The sequence below is a fragment of the Schistocerca serialis genome, chromosome 3, assembly GCF_023864345.2.
Source record: "Schistocerca serialis cubense isolate TAMUIC-IGC-003099 chromosome 3, iqSchSeri2.2, whole genome shotgun sequence".
Classification (NCBI taxonomy): Eukaryota; Metazoa; Arthropoda; class Insecta; order Orthoptera; family Acrididae; genus Schistocerca; species Schistocerca serialis.
Genome location: NC_064640.1, coordinates 646,482,843 through 646,509,083, shown reverse-complemented (window position 1 = coordinate 646,509,083; position 26,241 = coordinate 646,482,843). Strand labels below are relative to the sequence as shown.

Sequence of the window (26,241 nt, the reverse complement as noted above, 5' to 3'; positions counted from 1 at the left end):
CATACAGTTACAGATTTCCAGAATGATTAAAACACCTACACAAAACTAAGGATATTTTCGTCAGACATCAGTTTGTGGTAAAATTAGGGGACATGATATGTGCTCAATGGGCTGCATTCTAATCACCGTCTGTCCGTCCTGTCAGAAGTATACGGTGGGTTTCTAAATGCCGGTTTCGTTTCTTCGTAATAGACACGCCTATTTCATACTTTTCTATTACGAGACTTACACTGTAACATTTACCTTCCATGTATATGCCTTTTTGGAGATCCATTCACACTTGGTTTCCGCAAAGTACACACGGATGACGCTTTCTATGTCTGTTCATGCACGAGGTCAAGAAGGCTGTAGACAGCTGAATCCAATGTATTTTCGCGTCCAACTTCTGATAGGTCTTCGGTATGATACCACCGGGTCACCTAGCAACTAAATCACGTTCCTGCCGAAGATGGGATCAGATTTTCGATTACGCTTTATAGTTAATAGAATTCAGTACTTCATTTTTAATGGGAATACGTTTTCAGAACCGAAATTAGTATCAGACAATCGCAAGCGAAATACACTCCTGGAAATTGAAATAAGAACACCGTGAATTCATTGTCCCAGGAAGGGGAAACTTTATTGACACATTCCTGGGGTCAGATACATCACATGATCACACTGACAGAACCACAGGCATATAGACACAGGCAACAGAGCATGCACAATGTCGGCACTAGTACACTGAATATCCACCTTTCGCAGCAATGCAGGCTGCTATTCTCCCATGGAGACGATCGTAGAGATGCTGGATGTAGTCCTGTGGAACGGCTTGCCATGCCATTTCCACCTGGCGCCTCAGTTGGACCATCGTTCGTGCTGGACGTGCAGACCGCGTGAGACGACGCTTCATCCAGTTCCAAACATGCTCAATGGGGGACAGATCCGGAGATCTTGCTGGCCAGGGTAGTTGACTTACACCTTCTAGAGCACGTTGGGTGGCACGGGATACATGCGGACGTGCATTGTCCTGTTGGAACAGCAAGTTCCCTTGCCGGTCTAGGAATGGTAGAACGATGGGTTCGATGACGGTTTGGATGTACTGTGCACTATTCAGTGTCCCCTCGACGATCACCAGTGGTGTACGGCCAGTGTAGGAGATCGCTCCCCACACCATGATGCCGGGTGTTGGCCCTGTGAGCCTCGGTCGTATGCAGTCCTGATTGTGGCGCTCACCTGCACGGCGCCAAACACGCATACGACCATCATTGGCACCAAGGCAGAAGCGACTCTCATCGCTGAAGACGACACGTCTCCATTCGTCCCTCCATTCACGCCTGTCGTGACACCACTGGAGGCGGGCTGCACGATGTTGGGGCGTGAGCGGAAGACGGCCTAACAGTGAGCGGGACCGTAGCCCAGCTTCATGGAGACGGTTGCGAATGGTCCTCGCCGATACCCCAGGGGCAACAGTGTCCCTAATTTGCTGGGAAGTGGCGGTGCGGTCCCCTACGGCACTGCGTAAGATCCTACGGTCTTGGCGTGCATCCGTGCGTCGCTGCGGTCCGGTCCCAGGTCGACGGGCACGTGCACCTTCCGCCGACCACTGGCGACAACATCGATGTACTGTGGAGACCTCACGCCCCACGTGTTGAGCAATTCGGCGGTACGTCCACCCGGCCTCTCGCATGCCCACTATACGCCCTCGCTCAAAGTCCGTCAACTGCACATACGGTTCACGTCCACTCTGTCGCGGCATGCTACCAGTGTTAAAGACTGCGATGGAGCTCCGTATGCCACGGCAAACTGGCTGACACTGACGGCGGCGGTGCACAAATGCTGCGCAGCTAGCGCCATTCGACGGCCAACACCGCGGTTCCTGGTGTGTCCGCTGTGCCGTGCGTGTGATCATTGCTTCTACAGCCCTCTCGCAGTGTCCGGAGCAAGTATGGTGGGTCTGACACACCGGTGTCAATGTGTTCTTTTTTCCATTTCCAGGAGTGTATTTCAGGGTCGTTAATATTCACTATATACACTGCTTGATAAGAAAAAAATGAAGCACCCATATAGGGAGGAAGAAACGAAACGATTTATCAGCGGTTGAGAGGTTCTGTGATGTTGTTGCTGTGATTACAAAATCCAGTCGAACTAATTAATAACTTGGCGGTATGAACCCACTTATCAGTATAACGTTGCACCCCTTCCGGCCTGGATGCATGTACTGCTTCGGTGAGAAGGGTGTCATAAAGTCCCTGAATCCTCGTCTGTGGCATGCTGGCTCACAACTATTTTCATCGGTCCTTCATATCCCGATTACTTGCACTGGGACGGAGTTGCTGTATAAGCTGGTTACCACATGATCTATTGGGGACCGAACTGGGGTTGTTCTTGGCCAGCGAAGTAGCTCAACATCACGCAGGCATCTAATAAGACAAGTGCCATGTATGGGCGAGCATTGTTCTGTTCAAAAATCACACCACGATACTGTTTTATGAGAGGTAGCGCGGGAGGACACAGGATGATCGTAATGTTATGTCGTTAGAGTTCTCTCATCTCCACGAACCGTGACCCGAAGCATGACCGATAGAACACCAAATCATGAATAGTACCGCTGTGCCTCGCCAAAATAATAGAAGAATGTGGCCTCTCTCCATGTCGCCGCCATACTCGTCGACGACGGTACTCCGGGGTAATGCAGAAACACGATTCATAGCTACAAATAATCCGACGCCACTCATCAAAATTCCACGCTTCTCTAGTCCGATTGCTGCTTGGCTCCGAACAACGACGCAAAATGACAGAGAATGTTATATGGAATCCATTATTTGTTATCGGATGGCAGACGTCTTTGTGGAGGGGTTACAATGTGCTTCGTACACAATACGGCGATCCTCCCTTGCAGTGGTCAGTTGTGGTCGACTGAACCTTAACAACGAGTATGGATGCGCTCACGCTTCCAAGCAGTACAGCATAGGGCCACTGTCATTCCCGAATACCCTAGGAATGTGGATATTTCACTAATCGACCTGCCGCCCACTATGAGCACTCCATCTTCAGGCCACAAGTGGCCCATCTGGACCAGCCGACCGCCGTGTCATCCTCAGCCGAGGATGCGGATAGGAGGGGCGTGTGGTCATCACACCGCTCTCCCAGTTGTTATGATGATTTTCTTTGACCGGAGCCGCTACTATTCGGTCGAGTAGCTCCTCAGTTGGCATCACGAGGCTGAGTGCACCCCGAAAATGGCAACAGCGCACGATGGCCCGGATGGTCACCCATGCAAGTGCCGGCCACGACCGACAGCGCTTAACTTCGGTGATCTTACGGGAACCAGTGTATCCACTGCGGCAATGCCGTTGTCGGACCCACTCTGAAGCCCCTTTGGAACTCTGTCAGGTGCTGATAACTCAGTCCCACACCACTACACGGCATCTTTGCATCTACATTTGTATCTACATACGTACTTCGCAAGTCTCTGTACGGTTCTTGGCGGAGGGTACCCTGTTGCACTACAATTTTCTTTTCCGCTTCCGTACGCAAACTTAGCGAGGATAAAAGGACTGTCCGTATGCCGCCGTATGAAGCCTAATTTCTTGTATCTTATCTTCGTGGTCCATATGTGTCAGCGACAGTAGAATCTTCCAGCAGTCTGCTTCAAATGCTAGTTTTCTAAATTTTCTCAGTAGTGTTCCCCGAAAAGAACGTCACCTTCCCTCCAGGGATTCCAGTTTGAGTTACCGAAATATCTCCTTAATACTTAAGTGTTGTTCAGACCAACCGGTAACAAATCTAGGAGCCCGCCACTGAACTGCTTCGATATCTTTCATTAATCCGACCTGGCGCGGAACCCTAACACTCGAGCAGTACTCAAGAATGGGTCGCACTAGTTTCGTACAAGCGGTCTTCTTTACAGATGAACCACACTTTCCTAAAATTCTCCCGATCAACCGAAATCGACCATTCATCTCCCCTGCTATAATCTTACGATTTGTTCCATTTCATATCGGTTTGCAACTTTGCGTATACATATTTAATCGACGTGGCTCTGTGAAGCACCACACTACTAGTACTGTATTCTAACATTACGAATTTGTTTTTCCCACTCATCTGCACCAAAATACATTTTTCTTCATTTGGAGTTAGCTACTATGCATCACAGCAATTAGAAACTTTGTCTAAATCATATTGTATCCTCCTACAGTCAACGAAGATACCTTCCTGTACACCAAAGCATCACCAGCAATCAGCCGCAGACTGCTGCTCACCCAGTCTACCAGATTATTTATGCATATAGAGAATAAGAGCGGTTCTACCACAGGTACTTAAGACATCTTCGAGCCACTCACGTATCTGGGAACCTATTACTTATGCTAGTACCTTCGCTAACAGTTTGCAGTGGCGCACTGTGTCAAAGGCTTTTCGGAAATTTCTCTGTTCTTCACAGTGATCGCTCAACATCTGAAGCTGTTCCACTGTTCAGGCTCCTTGTATACCTCACTAGTCTTGGTTATAACACTAAACACGAATAACAGTAAGGCACTCTGATGACCGTTCTACCGGCCTAGAGAATTGCAACTCAAATCATTTACGTTCAAATGGCTCTGAGCACTATGCGGCTCAACTGCTGTGGTCATCAGTCCCCTAGAACTTAGAACTACTTAAATCTAACTAACCTAAGGACATCACACACATCCATGCCCGAGGCAGGATTCGAACCTGCGACCGTAGCAGTCGCACGGTTCCGGACTGCGCGCCTAGAACCGCGAGACCACCGCGGCCGGCATCATTTACGTACCTGACTGTGATGTGCACGTGTACAAAGCGACATCGTCATCCGACAGCGTCTGACGGGTGCTACAATTTTTATGTTAGGTAAGGTGTCTACGTAGCCTGACTGATATATAGCTCTCTGAGGTTGTTCACGTGCAACACTGTTGTGTAGAGGGGCTTCTTTTCGTTATACAAGTGTTGCAAAACGCAGTAAAACCTAGAAACAAGCCACTTTTGCTAGCGGCTGAACCTAGAAATAAGAAAATGTGATTTGATGCTCGTAAGAAGGTAGAAAGACTAGATACTTTTCGATTACCTTAAAGGAGATCACCCAGAAGAAACAGTGGAAACAGTCGGTAGTCAAAGACTACCCAAACAGTTCTTGTGGAACCCTACATTAATCTAGTTGTGAGAACGGCTAACAATGACTCTCAGAATATTAGGAAACTGCAATTGAGGTATGGATGTTGTTGCTCAAAAAGACAATCGTCCGGCCGATTCTTGAGTGTTGTTCGTCTATTTGGGAAAGTTTCCAAGTTGGATTGACGGAGGCGATTGTGGACGTTCGAAGAAAAGCTGTGCTATTTTTCAACGGTTTGCTCAGTTAGAGCGAGAGCGCCACAAAAATGCTCACTAGGAGACAAAACAACGTCACTTTCAAACATGCTCTTAAATTTTCGGTAACACTCGTTCCAAGAAGAGACAAATAACAAATTACTCGGAAGAACATACATTTTTAAAAGTTTACACGAAAGCTGCTAATTATCTATTGACCGACTAGTTTCACACTTTTCCTGTTTTCATTAGCCACGTATTTTGTGTTTAAATTTGTTTCAGACAATTATATTACATGCGGTCCACGTGACAACGGTATTTTATATCCGGTGGGCAATCTCTTCTCACTGGATTTCACTGCACGTCACGCTGCCTTATTTTTCGTAGGTGTTATCCTAATTACGGAAGGGTTATCTCATAGCTGTTACAAGTTTCTGTTAGAGTTCCCAAATGTGATCAGCACGATTTGTTTCCAGAGAATTTTGATCGAGGTTGTAGAATTAAGTAGTTGTAGAAACGTCGTAGTCTGTAGCTTTCACAGCGTTATCTGTAGCAACGACACGCCCCAGGAATACTCACTACCGCATCTGTCTGAGCCGCAGGCGGTGAAGAATGCGGAGCAAGGTTCTATCGCTAAGCAGCGTTCCTCGATACGATCGTCTACATGAGGTAACAGGAGGCGTTTACTGCGCATTGTGAAACTCCACTACTATGAACGTGCGATATTCATAACTAGACTGGTTTACAGAGCAATGAGCTTTTGACTCCACATTCTTGGATGAATCATGGAAGTACACCGCCCTGTAATCTACTAGCTTAACGATTTGCCCTTGTTCTACTGTAATAATAACAGAAGCAGAAGAAAATGCGGCAAGCCTTTTGTTTTCCACGCTAACTGTCTCCTGTTCTCAGTCTCCTCAGTAGGAAAGCGTTTTTCACCTCGAGGATAGCGTACCTAGGAGCATATGTTTTCTGGTCGGTGTTCCAGTCTAGTGGTTATTTTAGAATCACTTGAATAAATATTACGAATTCAATATATTTAAGTGCTGTATAGTATAAGTGCATTAAGCTTATTTGGAGGGCATTGTTAATTCTTCGTAAGAGAGTTTTATGTTGAGTAAAATTCAGTAGATTATTAAAATTAGCAACATAGGGTGTTGAGGGTTGAGTTGTATTTCGTCGGTCGTGCATCAACTTGCACCTTGAAATGGAAGAGGATTTTGTACCATGGAACAAGTGATAGTTGCAAATGTATTAAGTTTCTTTAACGTCTGAACAATTTTCCCTGTCTTAAAAATGGCAATTTGTGTTAGTTACCAATAGCTTCTATTTCAAAATTTTTTTAACTGGCAACTGGTTTTTAATATTACATTTTAATATGATTTCACTTACCGATTATTTGTATGTAGTACATTAATAATGTAACACACGAACTATTAGGTACAGTATTGACAAGATATTCTCGATTCAAGCACTTTTGCCCGCAGCTCGTGGTCGTGCGGTAGTGTTCTCGCTTCCCACGCCCGGGTTCCCGGGTTCGATTCCCGGCGGGGTCAGGAATTTTCTCTGCCTCGTGATGGCTGGGTGTTGTGTGATGTCCTTAGGTTAGTTAGGTTTAAGTAGTTCTAAGTTCTAGGGGACTGATGACCGTAGATGTTAAGTCCCATAGTGCTCAGAGCCATTTTTTCAAACACTTTTCAATTTGAATAGAATAACTGTTCATAAGTCATTGTTGCAAAATACTAACATGAATCCTTGCAGAAGGATAGAAAAACTGATTGAATCCGACATCGGGGAAGAACAGTCTGGATACCGATGAAACGTAAGAACACGGAGGCAATACTGACCCTTCGACTTGTGTTAGAAGATAGGTCGAGAAAATGCTAACCTACGTTTATAGCATTTGCAGGCTTAGAGAAAGCTTTCGAACATGTGGAATGGAATATTATCTTTCATTTTCTGAAGGTACCGAGGGTAAAATACAAGGAGCGAAAGTCTGTTTACAACTTGGACAGGAACCAGACGGCAGCTATAAAGAGTCGAAGGACACGAAATGGAAGCAGTCATTGCGAAGAGAGTGAAACAGAATTGTAGCCTATCCACTATGTTATTCAGTCTGTACGTTGAACAAGCAGTATAGGAAACCAAATGAAAATTAGGAGGAGGAATGACAATTCAATAGAAGAAATAAAAACTTTAATTTTTACCAGTGACATTGTAATTCTGTCAGGGACAGCAAAGGAGTTTGAAAAGCAGTTGAACGGAGTGGACAGTGTTTTGAATGGATGATATAAGATAAACATCAACAAAAGCAGTACAAGGATAATGGAATTAAATCAGGGGACGCTGAGGCAATTAGTTAGGAAACGAGTTGCTTAAAGTAGGAGATGTGTTTTGCTATTTGGGGAGCAAAATAACGGATGATGGTTGAAGTAGAGAGGACATAAAATGTAGACTGGAAATGACAAGAAAAGCGTTTCTGAACAAGAAAAATTTATTAATATAGAATACAGATTTACGTGATGGGGAGACTTTCCTGAAGGTATTTGTATGGAATGTAGCCATGTATACAAGTGCAACAAAGGATGAAGTACTGAATACAAATGAGGATAAACGAAATGTTTGGCAAAACGTGACTGAATGAAGGACTACGTTGACAGGACACATTATTAGACAGCAAGGGGTCGCCAGTGTAGTATCGGAAGCAAGGGGGAGTGCGGTAAATATCATAGAGGCAGATCAAGATACGAAAACAGTAAGCAGATTCAGAAGGAAGTAGGTTTCAATAGTTATTCGGATATGAAGAGGCTACAGGCTACAGTGGCATGGAGAGCTGTACCAAATGAGTCTTGGGAGTGAAGACCACAGCAACAAGGTACGTGACCATATTGTACCTTGGAATAGTTTTTCGTATTTGGAAAAATCTTATTTCTATGGAGTAATATTTGTAATTTCAGAAAAAGACTGCAGCACCCATAAAGTGAGTGGTATCATTTCAAAATGAAATAAGAAAATATATTAAACATCTATTACAGGGATGGCTAGAAGTGAAAGTCTGAAAAGTGTTCTAAGTTAGAATATTACGTCATATTTTAATGGTCGCCTGAAACTAGACGGGTCAAGGTCATCTGCATCTACCTACATCTACATCCATATTCCGCAAGCCACCTGACGGTGTGTGGCGGAGGGTACCTTGAGTACCTCTATCGGTTGTCCCTTCTATTCCAGTCTCGTATTGTTTGTGGAAAGAAAGATTGTCGGTATGCCTCTGTGTGGGCTCTAATCTCTCTGATTTTATCCTCGTGGTCTCTTCGCGAGGTATACGATATACGTAGGAGGGAGCAATATACTGCTTGATTCCTCGGTGAAGGTATGTTCTCGAAACTTCAACAAAAGCCCGTACCGAGCTACTGAGTGTCTCTCTTACAGAGTCTTCCACTGGATTTTATCTGTCATCACCGTAACGCTTTCGCGATTACTAAATGATCCTGTAACGAAGCGCGCTGGCCGGCCGGAGTGGCCGTGCGGTTCTAGGCGCTGCAGTCTGGAACAGGGCGACCGCTACGGTCGCAGGTTCGAATCCTGCCTCGGGCATGGATGTGTGTGATGTCCTTAGGTTAGTTAGGTTTAATTAGTTCTAAGTTCTAGGCGACTGATGACCTCAGACGTAAAGTCGCATAGTGCTCAGAGCCATTTGAACCATTTGAAGAGCGCTGCTCTTCGTTGGATCTTCTCTATCTCTTCTATCAAACCTATCTGGTACGGACCCCACATCGGTGAGCAGTATTCAAGCAGTGGGCGAACAAGTGTACTGTAACCTACTTCCTTTGTTTTCGGACTGCATTTCCTTGGGATTCACCCAATGAATCTCAGTCTGGCATCTTATTTACCGACGATTAATTTTATACGCTGATTCCATTTTAAATCACTCCTAACGCCTACTCCCAGATAATTTATAGAATTAGCTGCTTCCAGTTGCTGACCTGCTATATTGCAGCTAAATGATAAAGGACCTTTCTTTCTATTTCTCCTTAAAGCTCTCATTAACAATACCGAAAAAATTCTTAGACGTCTCTGTGATTAGTGTAGAATATGATGGATTACTTTCCAAAAAGAACTGTTGTCAGTCGTTACGAAAAGAAACTAAAAACTATCGGCACAAGAAATTTTCAGGAAAAATTATTTATTTCAACCTGTGGAATAAAAACAGAAGCCCAAAAAAATTTGGTCTTAAAAAGTGTATAAACTTTCTCCAAGTTTTATAGATGCGTGTGATACATATTTTACGTATTCCGAGATAAAACATAAAATACCATAAAAGGTGTGAAACTGCTTCGCGCGTGCAAGATGAAATGTCATCGCTGATGAATTTGCAGTGTGTTGGACCTCGTGGAAACTTACAACTAGAAAATTGTTAAGAAAATTATAAAATTAATTTTGGTAACGTCTGAGACATCATTATTGTAATGGGTTACCTATGAACGTAATTTATCTATGAGAGGCATCGTGCGAGACCTTGCAAGCCGCTGCCAGGTCTTTTGTTGTGAACACTCGCTTTAATACGACCAAGAATATCCCCCCCCCCCTCCTGAAATTTTTTTATTTGCAACTGTTACAAACCTTTCATCATTGCACACATCACCCAAAACGCCGATATGCGCTACAGAAAAGTAAATGAAGGCCACTATTTCCGTTTAAATTGAGCAAAATATGGTTTTTCGTATGGTTTTGTGAAACTCGAGATTTATTTAAAGGTATTACAAGCCTCATTGTTCTCAGCAGGCAATAAGTGCATTAAACGCTGAAACATCGCTCTTACAGTTAGAATGTATCTGAATTCCACAAAACATTTTCGTTCATCATTACAGTTTCTGAACCGAAAACCATGTGAACAGATAAGGCGAAGAACGGAGGCCTCTGAGCCTGAATAATTATTTTTTTTTTCACGAAGATCGACCTTATTTTTTAACCGTCGGATTCTGTCATAATAGCCAACTTTTTCTTACACTAACTTATTATTGAAGTCGTCAGTTTACGTAGATTTCTGTTCTCGTTTGTGTTTATTTATTGGAGAATCCAAATACATAGACACGTCTGGAGATTCTGTAGATGTTACTGCACTATTAATACGGCAAACAGTCGCTTCAGGAATACGACAAGCTTTTGCAATCACTTTATGAATATGAGCAAAATTTATATTGTTCCTGGATTCTTCACTGTTCGCCAAATCATTAAAGAAACTTCAGTACCTTCAGTTAGGCAACTTTGAACCGATGCGTAAAGGGCGAAGCCAAACCAAAGTTACCTAACTGAACGGTGTAGCACTACACGTAGACCCCTGCACCTCCATTACGCTCATTACAAGACTCAGGTCAACTCACCCTTCTAAGGAAGACTAAAAACCGCATGTGAACACATAATATTGCACAGGAATACCCAACAGGCGCACAGGAACTACTAACAAGCGCTGGTCTACTTTACTGTTACAGTTTGAAAATGGCAACGAAGCTGTGAAGCGGACAAATCACAGCGTTTCGCGCCTGAAGACGTGACGCAGGCATGATCTTGAGCCGCCTATGTTGGTGACGGTCACCATAGTGACAGTCAGACCACGGGTTTTACACTGCTGGATATGCTTAAAATGGTTCTCGAAGTCTGCAAATCCTAATATTCATCTTTCTCTGTCTTTTATGAAACTAATGTAGACGAGAGAGATTCTCCTCGCTCAGCATACAAATTTGAGTTATCATTGTGTAACTTGGTATATTTGTGATATAACGTGTCCCTTGCTCCTTAAGTGAGCCAGTTCTGCCCATCTATCCACAGCAGAAGTATGTGTATGTGTGTTAGTGAGAACGGTGATGGTTGCGTCTGTGAGAACAAGAGAAGACAAATGAGCTTCAGAACTTGGTTGAATGACAAACTGCGATAGTCACTACCGGTAGGTAGGAATGGCTTCAAACTCGCGTCGAGATATCCAGCTGATTTAATAATGATAAGTTTGTTGATCACAGGCTGTGGAAACAATTTCTAACCAGAGCTGCTTCAACTCGGATGTTCAACCAATGAAGTCCAAGACTTAAAAAGCACGCCGTTCCTGTTACACAAGCTAAGGATGAAGATCATCAGAACGTTCGAGCTGCGGTCTGCCGCTGTTCTCCGCGCAACGGCATAATTCGGGAGGGGCGATTCGAGTACATTGGAGCGCTTTCTTTGAAAAAGACTTCAGCAATTTCCGTCTCCATCTCTCCTCAGCTTATGCAACGTCGCTAATGATCTAGCTGTCGACGTGACGTTACATGTTAATCCTCCTTCGCTCACTGCTTATCGCAGAAGGAAGAAATTACAGTTCAGAAGGCAATCTCTATACATAACAGGCAATGTCCCAAGTGACTTACTCACTGATGCATCATCGCCCAGCCTAAATCGCTAAGGATACAAACTTGAAATTTGTAGGGGGTGTTTATCTTATACTGTAGGTGTCGTTTAAGAAGGGATTTTTCGAAATTGCACCCCTAAGGGGTGAAATAGGGAATGAAAGTCGCTAATAAATCACTTTTGAACCTAGACCTGCGACGTTTGGTATTTTATTTCTCGGTCAGAAATAAATAAACACGTATTTCAACATTTTTGGAAATGTAACCACTGTGGGGACGAAATAGTGGGTGAAACCGAAATCACAACTAGTAATAAAAAATGCATTTTACTGTATTATTCGAAATTGAATCCATAAGGGGGTTTCTATGGAAATATTTCATTAGCAATAATTTTTGAAACTAAATACGTATATTACAATTTGTATTTGTCTTCTCTGTCAGAAATTAAATAAATTTGCCTTTCACTGCTGTGAAAATTCAGTCCCTAAGGGGGTGAAATAGAGAGTGAAACGTTTTAGTAAAATATTTCTTTCCGAAAGCATTTTTGAAGCCAAAGCTTTGAAAATTAGTGTTTGATCCTCGGTTAGGAATGAAAAAATACGTGTTTCACTGTTTTTGGAAATTCAAGCCATAATGGGGTGAAATAGGGCCAGAGTGCTTCACTGACTTATCATCGCTCAGCCCAAACCGCTAAGGACAGAGACTTGAAATTTGGAGAGAGGCATCGTTTAAGAAGGGATTGTTCAAAATTTCGCTCCTAAAGGGGTGAAATTGTGAATGGAAGACATTTTGAAAATGTGTCGCCATTAAGGCAATATTGAAGCTAGAACTACGAAAATTGGTCTTTGGTTTCTCAATCAGAAATAAAAAAATACGTGTTTCAGCATTTTTGTAAATTCAACGACTAAAGGGGTAAAATAATGGGTGAAAGTTTTTTTAAAAATAAATCATTATTAAAGAAGCTTCTAAATCTTTTTAAACCTACGTCTATAAAAATTGGTATTTGATTTCTCGGTTGAAAATAAAACAAGATATGTGTTTCAGTGTTTTTGGAAATTCAACCCCCTAAAGGTGTCAGTAGGGGATGAAAAGTTTTACGAAATTATTTCATTCTGAAAGCACTTTCAAAGCTAAATCTATGAAAATTTCTATTTGGATCCTCTGTTAGAAATTTTAAAAAAATGCGTGTTATAGTGCTTTTGAAAATTCAAGGCTAAGGGGATGAAATAAAGGATGAAAATTTTTAAGAAAATATTTCTTTATGTTAAAAAATTTTAAAGCTGAATCTGTGAAAACTGGTATTTCACGTCTCGGTTAGATATAGAGAAATATGTGTTACGGGATGAAAGTTTCTATGGAAATATCTCCACAAGAACGCAAAACGCATGATGAACAAAAACTTTGGACTCCAGCTACAAGACTCGCTTTTTGGTCAAAAGTACATTCGTAAAAGACCATGCTTCCATGGTCTTAATTAGCGTGAAAATTTAGAAGGTGTTTTAATTTGTAAACGACACAAAAATTCTATTAAATAAAAAAAAAATCTTGCATACCAGACAGTATACGTGAGAGCAGTAGTGATGCTAAGCCGGTATGTATATAGTGCATTGGAGAACACCTTCCTTTGCAAGGTGACAGACAACGTGTCCCAAATTGTTATTTAGGTAAGAATTCGCACACACGCTAAGCATCATTCTTATTGGTGTGAACAATCAGTTGTGTGTGCATGAATTTTGCACAATGAAGGAGATACAGTAGTCCCACAGATCACAGAAAGGCGACTGCAGGGGAAGAGAGGCAGATATCACGTCCGGTACTAATATAAACTTCCACAGCACTTGAAAATGGGAATAAATTCCTGAAGTGAGTCATACTACATACCAAAAATCGTAACTTATGCAATACTTTATAATTTATATCATTAAGATGTAGAATTTCTGGATTCAGCTCTAGTACGGTCATAGGAATCGCGCTCATGAAAGTGGACGCTAGAAAATTCGAAGACGGAAGTTTAGACTTATAGAGGTGGAACATAACATCAAACTGGAAAAAAATGGAAAAGTAAATCGACTTGTCGTTTCAAAATAACCTTTCCAGCAGCCGTCTTAACCGATTTATGGAAACTAAGTGAACGCTGACTCTGTTCGGTCGCATGGGGCTTATTCCTGCTCTGAGCCATCTCGCAACCTCGCTCAAATAGAAAGAAATCACGGTAGTTTGGAGCTGACAAGCAGGTTTGTGTGAACCATTACTGTCCATAGTCGGAAGGCAGGTTCAAGAAACGTGATAGGATGGAAGGTTAGATTTGAAAGTCCCATCTACGCCCAGATCAATAGGTACCGGAGAATTAGGAGATGCAGTACTGATTCCGTGGTGTGGACGATTGAGAAGACGAGAGTGAAGCATAAACCAGCCTTATGTGCTATGGATGAATTGAGGATGTATTGTGTGTGGAAGGCAACCTCAACAATTAGAAATTTATTTATTAACATACTTAAGAAGGTACTGCAGAGATTAATAAAATAATTAAACAAGTTGAAAAGTAAGTGGCTCGTTTTAGAGATTCACTAGTACCATAGTTTTGCGTTAATGATGATGGTATTAAGGTCTTTGGTGCTATCAGAACAGCAAAAAGAAGTCAGTTTAAAGATAGTCAAAATTTGTCCATTACATGGAAATGGGGTTTCCTGTGGAAGTAAGACTGATATCAGGGCTGAAAATAGTAGTGAACTCTGTCTCGTGTGCAGTAGTGTGACTGCCGCTCCGATTACCGGAAGCAACAGCGAAGTGACTCGGCCGCTGAAGCCCTACAAACTGGTGTCGCGTGAGCGCGACTGGGCGAGGTTAGTGGTGGATACTTACAACGCTGTCATCGTAGGGACGAGGCAGCAACACTGCTACTGCGGCTCAGAGAACATTATTGCACAAAGCTTACCACAGAAGTTTTCCACCGACGTAAACGTTATTTAGCGAACGAATCTACCTAAAGACAGGGCCCGCGTGAGGTGGGCCAGAGGATTCGAAATGCAAAAATTGTGTACAGTCGAATCACAATTACTGATTAATGAAAGAATATGACGGAAATGGGTGGGGGGTGGGGGGAGGGGGCAGAGGCCAAACGGTAGTCGTCTGTGTGTTCTTGAGCCGGCTCTGTTAAGGTATTCACCTTCTGAAGACGAAGTTTTCTTGCAGATGGGCTGCAAGTAGGTAACCTGAATATCCTAATACCACTAAGAAGTCAGAAGTTGCGTTATCAGAATAGTTGTCATAGCCATCTTGTGTTGTGTGTATAACATCGAAGCAATTTTTGCAGTAGCATTCAGTGACAAAATATAATGTGCAATAGTGTAATGTCAATCAACAGCTCCGCTATTACACCAATGATACAAGTGAAGCAGCAAGAGGATGTAACTGCTGTGATATACATAGTCAACAACAAGGAAGAAAACCAGCAGAAGACATCACTGACTTCGATCTCTACATATACACGGCCCCCCTCCTTCCCCCCAAATGCCACACCAGCAGCTACAGTAAAAAACGAAGTGTTCTAGATTAATCTAGTTTAAAACTGCATATTTTTAAGTAACATTTCTCGATGTATGTACAGACTCTTGAAAATGAACAAAACATGTTTGAAACGCGTTGCATTATGTTAGATTAAGCATAAAATAAAAAGTGACTTGTAGCTGAAACTTGAAATAGATAATCATTGTCAGTTGTCGGATTATTTCTGGTACTTTGCTAACAAACAGTTTGAATTTAAGAAAATAATGTTAAAGCTGAATAATCCACTCGTATAGTTTAACACCCCCCCCATCAACCATGGACCTTGCCGTTGGTGGGGAGGCTTGCGTGCCTCAGCGATACAGATGGCCGTACCGTAGGTGCAACCACAACGGAGTGGTATCTGTTGAGAGGCCAGACAAACATGTGGTTCCTGAAGAGGGGCAGCAGCCTTTTCAGTAGTTGCAGGGGCAAAGTCTGCATGATTGACTGATCTGGCCTTGTAACATTAACCAAAATGGCCTTGCTGTGCTGGTACTGCGAACGGCTGAAAGCAAGGGGAAACTACAGCCGTAATTTTTCCCGAGGAAATGCAGCTTTACTGTATGATTAAATGACGATGGCGTCCTCTTGGGTAAAATATTCCGGAGGTAAAATAGTCCCCCATTCGGATCTCCGGGCAGGGACTACTCAAGAGGACGTCGTTATCAGGAGAAAGAAAACTGGCGTTCTACGGATCGGAGCGTGGAATGTCAGATCCCTTAATCGGGCAGGTAGGTTAGAAAATTTAAAAAGGGAAATGGATAGGTTAAAGTTAGATATAGTGGGAATTAGTGAAGTTCGGTGGCAGGAGGAACAAGACTTTTGGTCAGGTGATTACAGGGTTATAAATACAAAATCAAATAGGGGTAATGCAGGAGTAGGTTTAATAATGAATAAAAAAATAGGAGTGCGGGTTAGCTACTACAAACAGCATAGTGAACGCATTATTGTGGCCAAGATAGACACAAAGCCCATGCCTACTACAGTAGTACAAGTTTATATGCCAACTAGCTCTGCAGATGATGAAGAAATAGATGAAATGTATGACGAGATAAAAGAAATTATTCAGGTAGTGAAGGGAGACGAAAATTTAATAGTCATGGGTGACTGGAATTCGTCAGTAGGAAAAGGGAGAGAAGGAAACATAGTAGGTGAATATGGATTGGGGGGAAGAAATGAAAGAGGAAGCCGCCTTGTAGAATTTTGCACAGAGTACAAATTAATCATAGCTAACACTTGGTTTAAGAATCATAAAAGAAGGTTGTATACCTGGAAGAATCCAGGAGATACTAAAAGGTATCAGATAGATTATATAATGGTAAGACAGAGATTTAGGAACCAGGTTTTAAATTGTAAGACTTTTCCAGGGGCAGATGTGGATTCTGACCACAATCTATTGGTTATGAACTGCAGATTGAAACTGAAGAAACTGCAAAAAGGTGGGAATTTAAGGAGATGGAACCTGGATAAACTGAAAGAACCAGAGGTTGTAGAGAGTTTCAGGGAGAGCATAAGGGAACAATTGACAGGAATGGGGCAAAGAAATACAGTAGAAGAAGAATGGATAGCTCTGAGGGATGAAGTAGTGAAGGCAGCAGACGATCAAGTAGGTAAAAAGACGAGGGCTAATAGAAATCCTTGGGTAACGGAAGAAATATTGAATTTAATTGATGAAAGGAGAAAATATAAAAATGCAGTAAATGAAGCAGGCAAAAAGGAATACAAACGTCTCAAAAATGAGATCGACAGGAAGTGCAAAATGGCTAAGCCAGGATGGCTACAGGACAAATGTAAGGATGTAGAGGCTTGTCTCACTAGGGGTAAGATAGATACTGCCTACAGGAAAATTAAAGAGACCTTTGGAGAGAAGAGACCCACTTGTATGAATATCAAGAACTCAGATGGCAACCCAGTTCTAAGCAAAGAAGGGAAGGCAGAAAGGTGGAAGGAGTATATAGAGGGTTTATACAAGGGCGATGTGCTTGAGGACAATATTATGGAAATGGAAGAGGATGTAGATGAAGACGAAATGGGAGATAAGATACTGCGTGAAGAGTTTGACAGAGCACTGAAAGACCTGAGTCGAAACAAGGCCCCGGGAGTAGACAACATTCCATTAGAACTACTGGCGGCCTTGGGAGAGCCAGTTATGACAAAACTCTACCATCTGGTGAGCAAGATGTATGAGACAGGCGAAATACCCTCAGACTTCAAGAAGAATGTAATAATTCCAATCCCAAAGAAATCAGGTGTTGACAGATGTGAAAATTACCGAACTATCAGTTTAATAAGTCACAGCTGCAAAATACTAACGCGAATTATTTACAGACGAATGGAAAAACTGGTAGAAGCGAACCTCGGGGAAGATCAGTTTAGATTCCGTAGAAATGTTGGAACACGTGAGGCAATACTAACCTTACGACTTATCTTAGAAGAAAGATTAAGAAAAGGCAAACCTACGTTTCTAGCATTTGTAGACTTAGAGAAAGCTTTTGACAATGTTAACTGGAATACTCTCTTTCAAAATCTGAAGGTGGCAGGGGTAAAATACAGGGAGCGAACGGCTATTTACAATTTGTACAGAAACCAGATTGCAGTTATAAGAGTCGAGGGGCATGAAAGGGAAGCAGTGGTTGGGAAAGGAGTGAGACAGGGTTGTAGCCTCTCCCCGATGTTATTCAATCTGTATATTGAGCAAGCAGTAAAGGAAACAAAAGAAAAATTCGGAATAGGTATTAAAATTCATGGAGAAGAAGTAAAAACTTTGAGGTTCGCCGATGACATTGTAATTCTGTCAGAGACAGCAAATGACTTGGAAGAGCAGTTGAACGGAATGGACAGTGTCTTGAAAGGAGGATATAAGATGAACATCAACAAAAGCAAAACGAGGATAATGGAATGTAGTCAAATTAAGTCGGGTGATGCTGAGGGAATTATATTAGGAAATGAGACACTTCAAGTAGTAAAGGAGTTTTGCTATTTAGGGAGTAAAATAACTGATGATGGTCGAAGTAGAGAGGATATAAAACGTAGACTGGCAATGGCAAGGAAAGCGTTTCTGAAGAAGAGAAATTTGTTAACGTCGAGTATAGATTTAAGTGTCAGGAAGTCGTTTCTGAAAATATTTGTATGGAGTGTAGCCATGTATGGAAGTGAAACATGGACGATAAATAGTTTGGACAAGAAGCTTTCGAAATGTGGTGCTACAGAAGAATGCTGAAGATAAGGTGGGTAGATCAAGTAACTAATGAGGAGGTATTGAATAGGATTGGGGAGAAGAGAAGTTTGTGGCACAACTTGACTAGAAGAAGGGACCGGTTGGTAGGACATGTTTTGAGGCATCAAGGGATCACAAATTTAGCATTGGAGGGCAGCGTGGAGGGTAAAAATCGTAGAGGGAGACCAAGAGATGAATACACTAAGCAGATTCAGAAGGATGTAGGTTGCAGTAGGTACTGGGAGATGAAGAAGCTTGCACAGGATTGAGTAGCATGGAGAGCTGCATCAAAACAGTCTCAGGACTGAAGACCACAACAACAACAATAGTTTAATATGCTAGTTTGAGAGACAAGTATATGGGTTAAACCAAGATCGAAAAAAGAAAAAAATCCTCGCGGGACTTGATGAACGTTGGTCTGGTAACAACAGTCAGCCCGAGTGTGACTTTTAGATCGTTTTCCACGTTCTTTTAGGCAACTGCTGGGCGGTCCCCGATCTCTGTTTCAAAAAACACGATACATAAGCTGTTGAAAGGTGGGAGCGTACAGAACAAAATTGACACGCTTCACAGACAGACGAGGCACACGACTTCCCTCCCTTAGATTCAGTGATTACTGTTGCAACAGAAAGCGCATACGGCGAAGAAAGTTAAAATATAAAATAATTTTGCCAACTCGTGAATCGTGAACACAGCGGACCCTTGACTACACGATAAACGATAAGAAAAAGATATAATGCCGAAGTTTTAAAAGGACATGGATCTGCCACACAAGCCTGCCCTTACAATAGACCGTGCAGACACTTTGCGACAGCAAGGGAAAACGGGAGAGATTGAGGTTCGCCCATATATTAATGCTTCCCTGTATCCCCAGTTTTTCCCTAGATGCCAATAGCATCAAAAATACTCCAACGTACCAGAATACGCACAAATAAGCCTTGATGAATCACAGGAAGGTAATGAATATGGCTCAGCCTCTTGCATGTCTCTGATTAACATAAAGTGATGGTATGTCAACTGGGAAGCATATTACGATCGAAATAAAGGTACTTAATCTAGGATGAGCAAATGCTACCGAACGGGAAATGCGCAAAATTGATAACAGCGTCAATGTAATAGAAGAAATAGAACAAGCTCCAGAAATGGCCAGAGCTAAAATCTGAACTGCCAGCCATGTTAAGGATGAGCCAGTCACATTACAGGATTACAGTACTATTCATAAAAGGTAAGGCACAGTTAAAATTATAAACTTAAATGAGGTATTAACATCTTCTTGAAACACAGCATAAGGACGAAGCCTTCAAAAATACAAGAAAATTGTTCCATGTCATTCATGGGATTACAGATCTAGGAAAATAAAGATATCGTGAGGCGGAGTCAGGGGTGGATCACTGGTCAGATATACCTCAAAGTGGCAATTGTTGATACACGTCTTCGTAGTTGGGTGCCGTAGTTGACAGGTTGGAAAGTAGCCGCATGACTACTGAATTCGGTTTGAATTTATTCACAGCAAATTTCCTTGTTTTAATATGCTATTTTGCTTGGTTTGTGAAGAAAGGAAGAAATTATCAGAAAATTCATTTCACAGTTCTTAACAAGATATTTTCGGCCATTAAAAGGGCACAATATATAGTTTCTTCACCACTTAATATCCCATAAACTGCTTTCGACTTTTAAGACCATCTGTATACCGCAAGGAAGGAAGCCTATAAGGCCGGTAAAAATTATCTCCTTTTCGACCATCTCTTCCTAGCCAGAGTGAAATCAAAAACGTCTCCTTGGCCACTTTTCTCGCATTTCCTGTTTCGTCTCTACCCATACGTTTGCAGTGGGACTGAAGTCTGTGGCGCGAGGAGACCAGTCTAGACGAGAAATCTCGTTCTGTTCTGCAAACCATTCACGTACTTTCCCTGACATGTATGTAAAAGACTGATCTTGCTGGAAGAAGATTAATCCCTGAGGGTATAATCGTTGTTCTGCTGGTATCACAATATTACTCGCAATACGGATAGATCGACCATCTACCTTGTGAAGTTTCCCAATTCAACAGGAACTCATGAGCCCCAAGCTGCCAGTGACATATGGCCACTCTCTGAAGAATCGCGGAAATATTTGGGCTGAAACAGACATTTTGCGGTCTATGTGCTGGGAAATGAAAATGAGCGTTTGGCGTCATTGGCCGGGAGGCCCCTTGCGCGGCAGGTCCGGCCGCCTTGGTGCAGGTCTTATTACATTCGACGCCACATTGGGCGACCTGCGTGCCAGATGGGGATGAAATGATGATGAAGACAACACAACACCCAGTCCCTGAACGGAGAAAATCTGCAACCCAGCCGGGAATCGAACCCGGGCCCGTAGGACGGCAATCCGTCACGCTGACCACTCAGCTACCGGGGCGAACTATGTGCTGGGATTAGACTATGATTCTCTGCGCACTTACTGGTTCGTCTCGAAATGTTCCTTTCCGTCAGTCACAGTTCGTTCGGTAAACAATAATCAGTAGTGCCGATGTTCATCACGGAATCTCGCATCGGTGGCTGCATGTTTGCTTTGCAGTCTACTTTTAAAAAGGATTCTGCTGTGATGTACTGACAAGTTCACTATCTTGAAATAGTTTTGTTACATGCCGAAATCCAGTCCGCACACAACAGTCTAATTATTTATAATTGCTTACAATTTCGACACCAGCCACCGGGAACCTAAAGTAGATCTTCTTTTCACGTAACTCCATAAAGTTGTATTCATTTGGTCGTATTTCCACATAACTCCCGAAAGTTGTATTCAACTGTGATTAAGCATTAACTTCAAGATTAGTAACAAAGTTTAAACATTTCCAATAACTGGTGAATTTAAATTTAGAGAATTCTCAAGAATATATATAAGGTGATTGAAAAAACGTTTACAAACTGGCATGGCACATCGCGCACACAATAAGGATCAGTTTACACGGGAATCTGGGTCGCAAAGGCCACGAGAGGGCGCTACACTCACGAGAGGGCGTAGATGTACAAACACGGACGGAGCGCACGGAGATCGTCACTATTCACGCTGTGGAAGCGTTGGGAGAAACGTGGCTAGCTACACTCACCGCGAAATGGCTGAGATGCATTTGATTTATGCCGCGGTCAACTGCAGTGGACGAGAAGCCGTGCCATAGCATCGAGCGAAATATCCCGATAGAAAGGTGCCATGCCACACGTTATGTGCGAAACCGGCTCGTTCCATGTGCACAAGCCGGATGCTGGTAGCAAACGAACAACACGGACAGTTCGACAGGAGAAAGCGTTCTGGAAAGCGTGCAGCGTACACCGCCAGTGAGTACACGAGGTGTACCCGTGCCACTGTTACCTCTCAACCCTCCTTATGGCGCATTGTACACGACTAAGGACTGTATCCGTTTCATATCTAACGCATCCAGGAATTGAAACTGGGGGACTGCAAAATGAGCACGAGATTCGCGAGGCGGTTTCTGCAGGAATCCGCTGCAGACCGAAGCTTCACAGCGAATGTCCTCTTCGCCAACAAGGCTGCGTTCTCTCACGAGGGTGTGATGAATCTTCACATCCTGCATACGTGGGAGGATGTGAACCAACATGCTACGCGTACATATGCTTCACAACGCAAATTTGCCCTTAACGTGTTGGCTGGCATGATCCTAGACTGTTTAATTGGGGCGTACATTCTCCCGGACCGACTTAATTTCCGCACGTATCTCGTACTACTGACAGTAGTTCCGCCGGACATGTTTAACGACGTTCCAAAATAGTTTAGTACCTTCAACTGTGTGTATATAGGGGGTGTTCGGAAATTCCCTTTACAAACTTCTAGGACTTATAGAGGAGACTGACTACGTAATATCTGAATAGGAACCCATGTCCAGAAACTTCATCCAACGACGCTACAGAGTGTCGAAGTTCTAGGCGCCGTCACCAGTATATACAGAGTGATTCTGTGATGATGTTACAAACTTTCAAGGATGGTGGAGGAGGATAAATGTATCAACGTGAGGTAAGCGTCCCTAACCAGAAACGAACTAATCGAAAGTTATAAGCGAAAACCGTTCTGATACTTCTGGCAGTGGAACTCATGTACCGGTACTGTTGTCGGTAAGACGGTATGGTAGTCAACTTTCAGAGGTGGTAGTATGGACCAAAACAAGATAAAAGTCTAGTAAACGTGGGCTCTAAAATGCATGGCTTAAGAGATGAGCACTTATTCAATAGGGGAGATGTGTTGTTTCACGCTAGCGAAGATGAACAAATACTCATAGGTCCTCAGGTATCCGTTTTAGAACCAATGTTTACTGCACATTTTTTCTTGTTTTGGTCCATACTACCGCCTCTGAAAGTTCCATATACTACATTCTTAGCAACAACGGCACCGATACATGTATTCCTCTATCAGAGGTATCAGAATGAATTATCGCTTGTAACTTCCGACTCGTTCGTTTCCGAACCGGGGACCCTTACCTGAAATTGGTACATTTATCAGTCTCCATTATCTTTGAAACTTTGTAACATCATCACGGAATCTCCCAATATATTCATACTTCTACAGGCGCTGGCGCCTATAGCTATGACGCTCTGTAGCATCGTTGGATAACGTTTCCGGACATCGGTTCATATTCAAAATATTACGTACTCATTCCCCTCAGAAGTTTGTAACGATAATTTCCAAACAACCTGTAGAGTGACAAGTAATGATAGAAGGTAAGAGTGGAATCTTCTTTTCTCATTCTTCGTATCTCGAAATGTGTGCACATAGAGCGACAAGTAATAACAGAGAGTAAGAATGGAGTGTCTTCTTCTCATCCTGGTAACGGGCAGTTATTTGCATAGTCATAGTTTCTTAGGCTATCTTATTACTAATATGTCATCTGTTACTATTACCGTTATTAAAAGACTATTTTGGAACATCATGAAGAGGTCTGAGACCAAGAACAGTTATTCTTCCTATATTTCCCGGTAGTCTCAATTGTCATGATATCAGAGTCGTCCTACATCAGTGACTAGAGACAGAAGATGCTGCAACTGAGTTTCTAGATTGTTGTGAGTACTATCGTACTTATCACCAGACTAACCATCTTTGACCTACAACCAGAGCACTGTCGCGTCTACTGTGGGTTATTAATTACGCGGCGTTTTATAGACGAAATGTGGTTCATTTATGACAGTGGAAGCCATCATCAATGCCGACGCAAAAAAAGAGGGAGTCTGAAATAGAAGAAAGTATTGTCCTCGAATTTTACGTCTTTGCATACCCCGCTAGTAGAATTAGGAAGAAAGTAAGGACTCACCCACATGCAACAAGGTTAGCAGAACTGAGCCACAGTACTACCGCCAAATATCCTCAGAAATTATTCTTAGTTCAAACATAATGAGGTATTTCGAACAGAAAGACCTCTCTGCCATGTCAACCAGCATGCATTTCGAAAACATCCATCATGTGAAACCTTTCTCGTGCTTCACTGAGATGATATACTGAAAGCTTTGGATAAAGGCAGCCAGGCAGGTGGAGTGTTTCCCGATTTCCGTAAAGCATTAGACTTAGTACCACACCTGTTCTCATTACCAAAAGTACGATCATATGTGGTATCAAGCAGATTTTGTGACTGGTTTGAGAAGTTTTTGGTTGGGAGGATTCAGAAAATTATCTTGGATGGAGAGCCAACGACATACGAAAAAATATAATCAGATGTGCCCCAGGGAAGTGTGTTGAATCCCTTACTATTCATGTTGTATATTAATAGTGTTGCGGTCAATACTAATAGTAACCTCAGACATTTCGCAGCAATGAAGTTAGGAGAGTCATGCTATCAAAACTGGCTTCATCAGTCACCTACTTAAACCTAACTAACCTAAGGATATCACACACATCCATGCCCGAGACAGAATTCGAACCAGAGACCGTAGCAGCAGCGCAGTTCCGCGCTGAAGCGCCTAGAACAGGTCGGCCACAGCGGCCGGCGGTGGAAGAGAAAAATTTGACAATGATCACTTTTTGCAGTCAGAAAATTCCAACATTACAAAGAAAGCGGGAACGGTTTACATCCACGCGCACTTATAAATCAATTCCAGATCGGGTTACCAGAGCATTGGCCATTTTGACATAAATGAGCAATTTAAATCCGCACTCTTGGAGCGATACTGGTCCACAGAAACCAAAAACAGAATAAAGTATGCGTTGTTACAGAAAGAGTTATTCGAAAATTCAGGTGAAAAGAAACCAGTTAGATTTTTCGAGAAAATGACAAAAAAGAATTAGTGTTTAGTTAATCGATACAGTGATGGGGAACTGATACGAATGTGCACAATGAAGTTACCGTTACGTTATCAACAGTCATTGGTTGGTGGGACAGGAGATAATATACAAGCATTTAAAGGAATGTTAAGAGAACCTGAATTCATTTTAAGTGAAGACGATGCGAAGAAACTACGTACTTTGAGAGAAAACAATAGTACGGGGAATAACAGCAACCGATTAGGCTTTAATAATACTTATGGTGGCAGTAATAACGTAGGAAAAGATAAGCGTATTAGAAGGAGTGGTAATCGCCGACGGGATGACAATAATAATTATGGTTTGGGAAACGCACAAAGGTCTAATAACAATTATGGTTTTGGAGGGCCGCGGAATTACAATAGTGGATTTGGTCCTAGAAACTATGGTGGTAACCATGATCCGAGCTACAGCCCCCATGGAAACGAAGCTGGAAGGTTTAGAGGGTTTCAGCAGCAAAATTCAGGTTATTCAGGTGGAAATGGAATGGTCAGAACGCAGAAAGGTTGGGAAAATCAAGCTTCGGTACGACACGATACGCGAAATGAAGCGGTACAGGAAGTCGAGTTGAGGCCACCAAATCCAGGTAAAAGACAGAACTGACGAGATGAACGGTACGAAGACCAGTCACAAATGATTCAGTCGAAAAATGAAGTTAATTACATAATTAAACATGTGAATAGACTTAGTTCTGATCAGCAAGATTCTGAAGTATTTTTAGGGGGAGATCTAATACAAACATCAGAGTACTGGCATTCAGCTAACTGGGAATCGACCGATGATGAGGAACATGAATTATTAACGGTGACTATAGACAGTAACACAAAAACTGATGAGGACAAAATTGTCAAAGATGTAGCTCAGTTAAACGAAAGAGAGAGAGAAATAGCATGCCAAGAGGATAATGTACCATTGGCAACACCAATAGTGATATCTAAGGCAGATAACATACATAAGACAGGAACATATGAAGAAGTAATACAGGCGTTTAATAAAGATTATGGGCAAATAACTTAATCCCAAAGCTTTCAGATGACAGGTGTTAAAAGTAAGGAAAAGAATATAGTAATGGTAACACAGCAATTTGAGAAACTGGCCAGACATATCGACAGATTAACCTATGACTCGATCGAGGAGGCATTGATGCATGAAAATGAAGCTAAAGCTCCACATGAGGTGCCACCTATCGTTCGGATTGAGGTAGGTGGCATACTTGTAGACAGGATTCTTCATACGGGAAGCGAAATGACGGCGATTTCGGAAGAACTTTTTAAGAAATGTAATTCTTAACAGGCTCTACCAGCATCACGAACAAAACGTGTTAAAGTCAAAGGACCGATCATGGGTGCATCAGAGGTAATTAGTAGACAAACTGGGGTAACTTTTTCATGTCAGGGGCATGAAATAGAAGCGAACATGGTAATTGTGCCAAAACTTTCCAAACCCATAATCACTGGAGCCGATTTCATGGGTCAAAATCGTGTCACACTTAGTATGGACGAAGGGTATATGATGCTC

General features: G+C 42.5%; 1 protein-coding gene across 1 annotated transcript in view; it reads right to left on the bottom strand.

The window, feature by feature from the left end:
- LOC126469550 (uncharacterized) overlaps positions 1-26,241 on the bottom strand; it is a 304,761-nt gene that overhangs the window by 266,538 nt on the left and 11,982 nt on the right. The window lies entirely within an intron of this gene.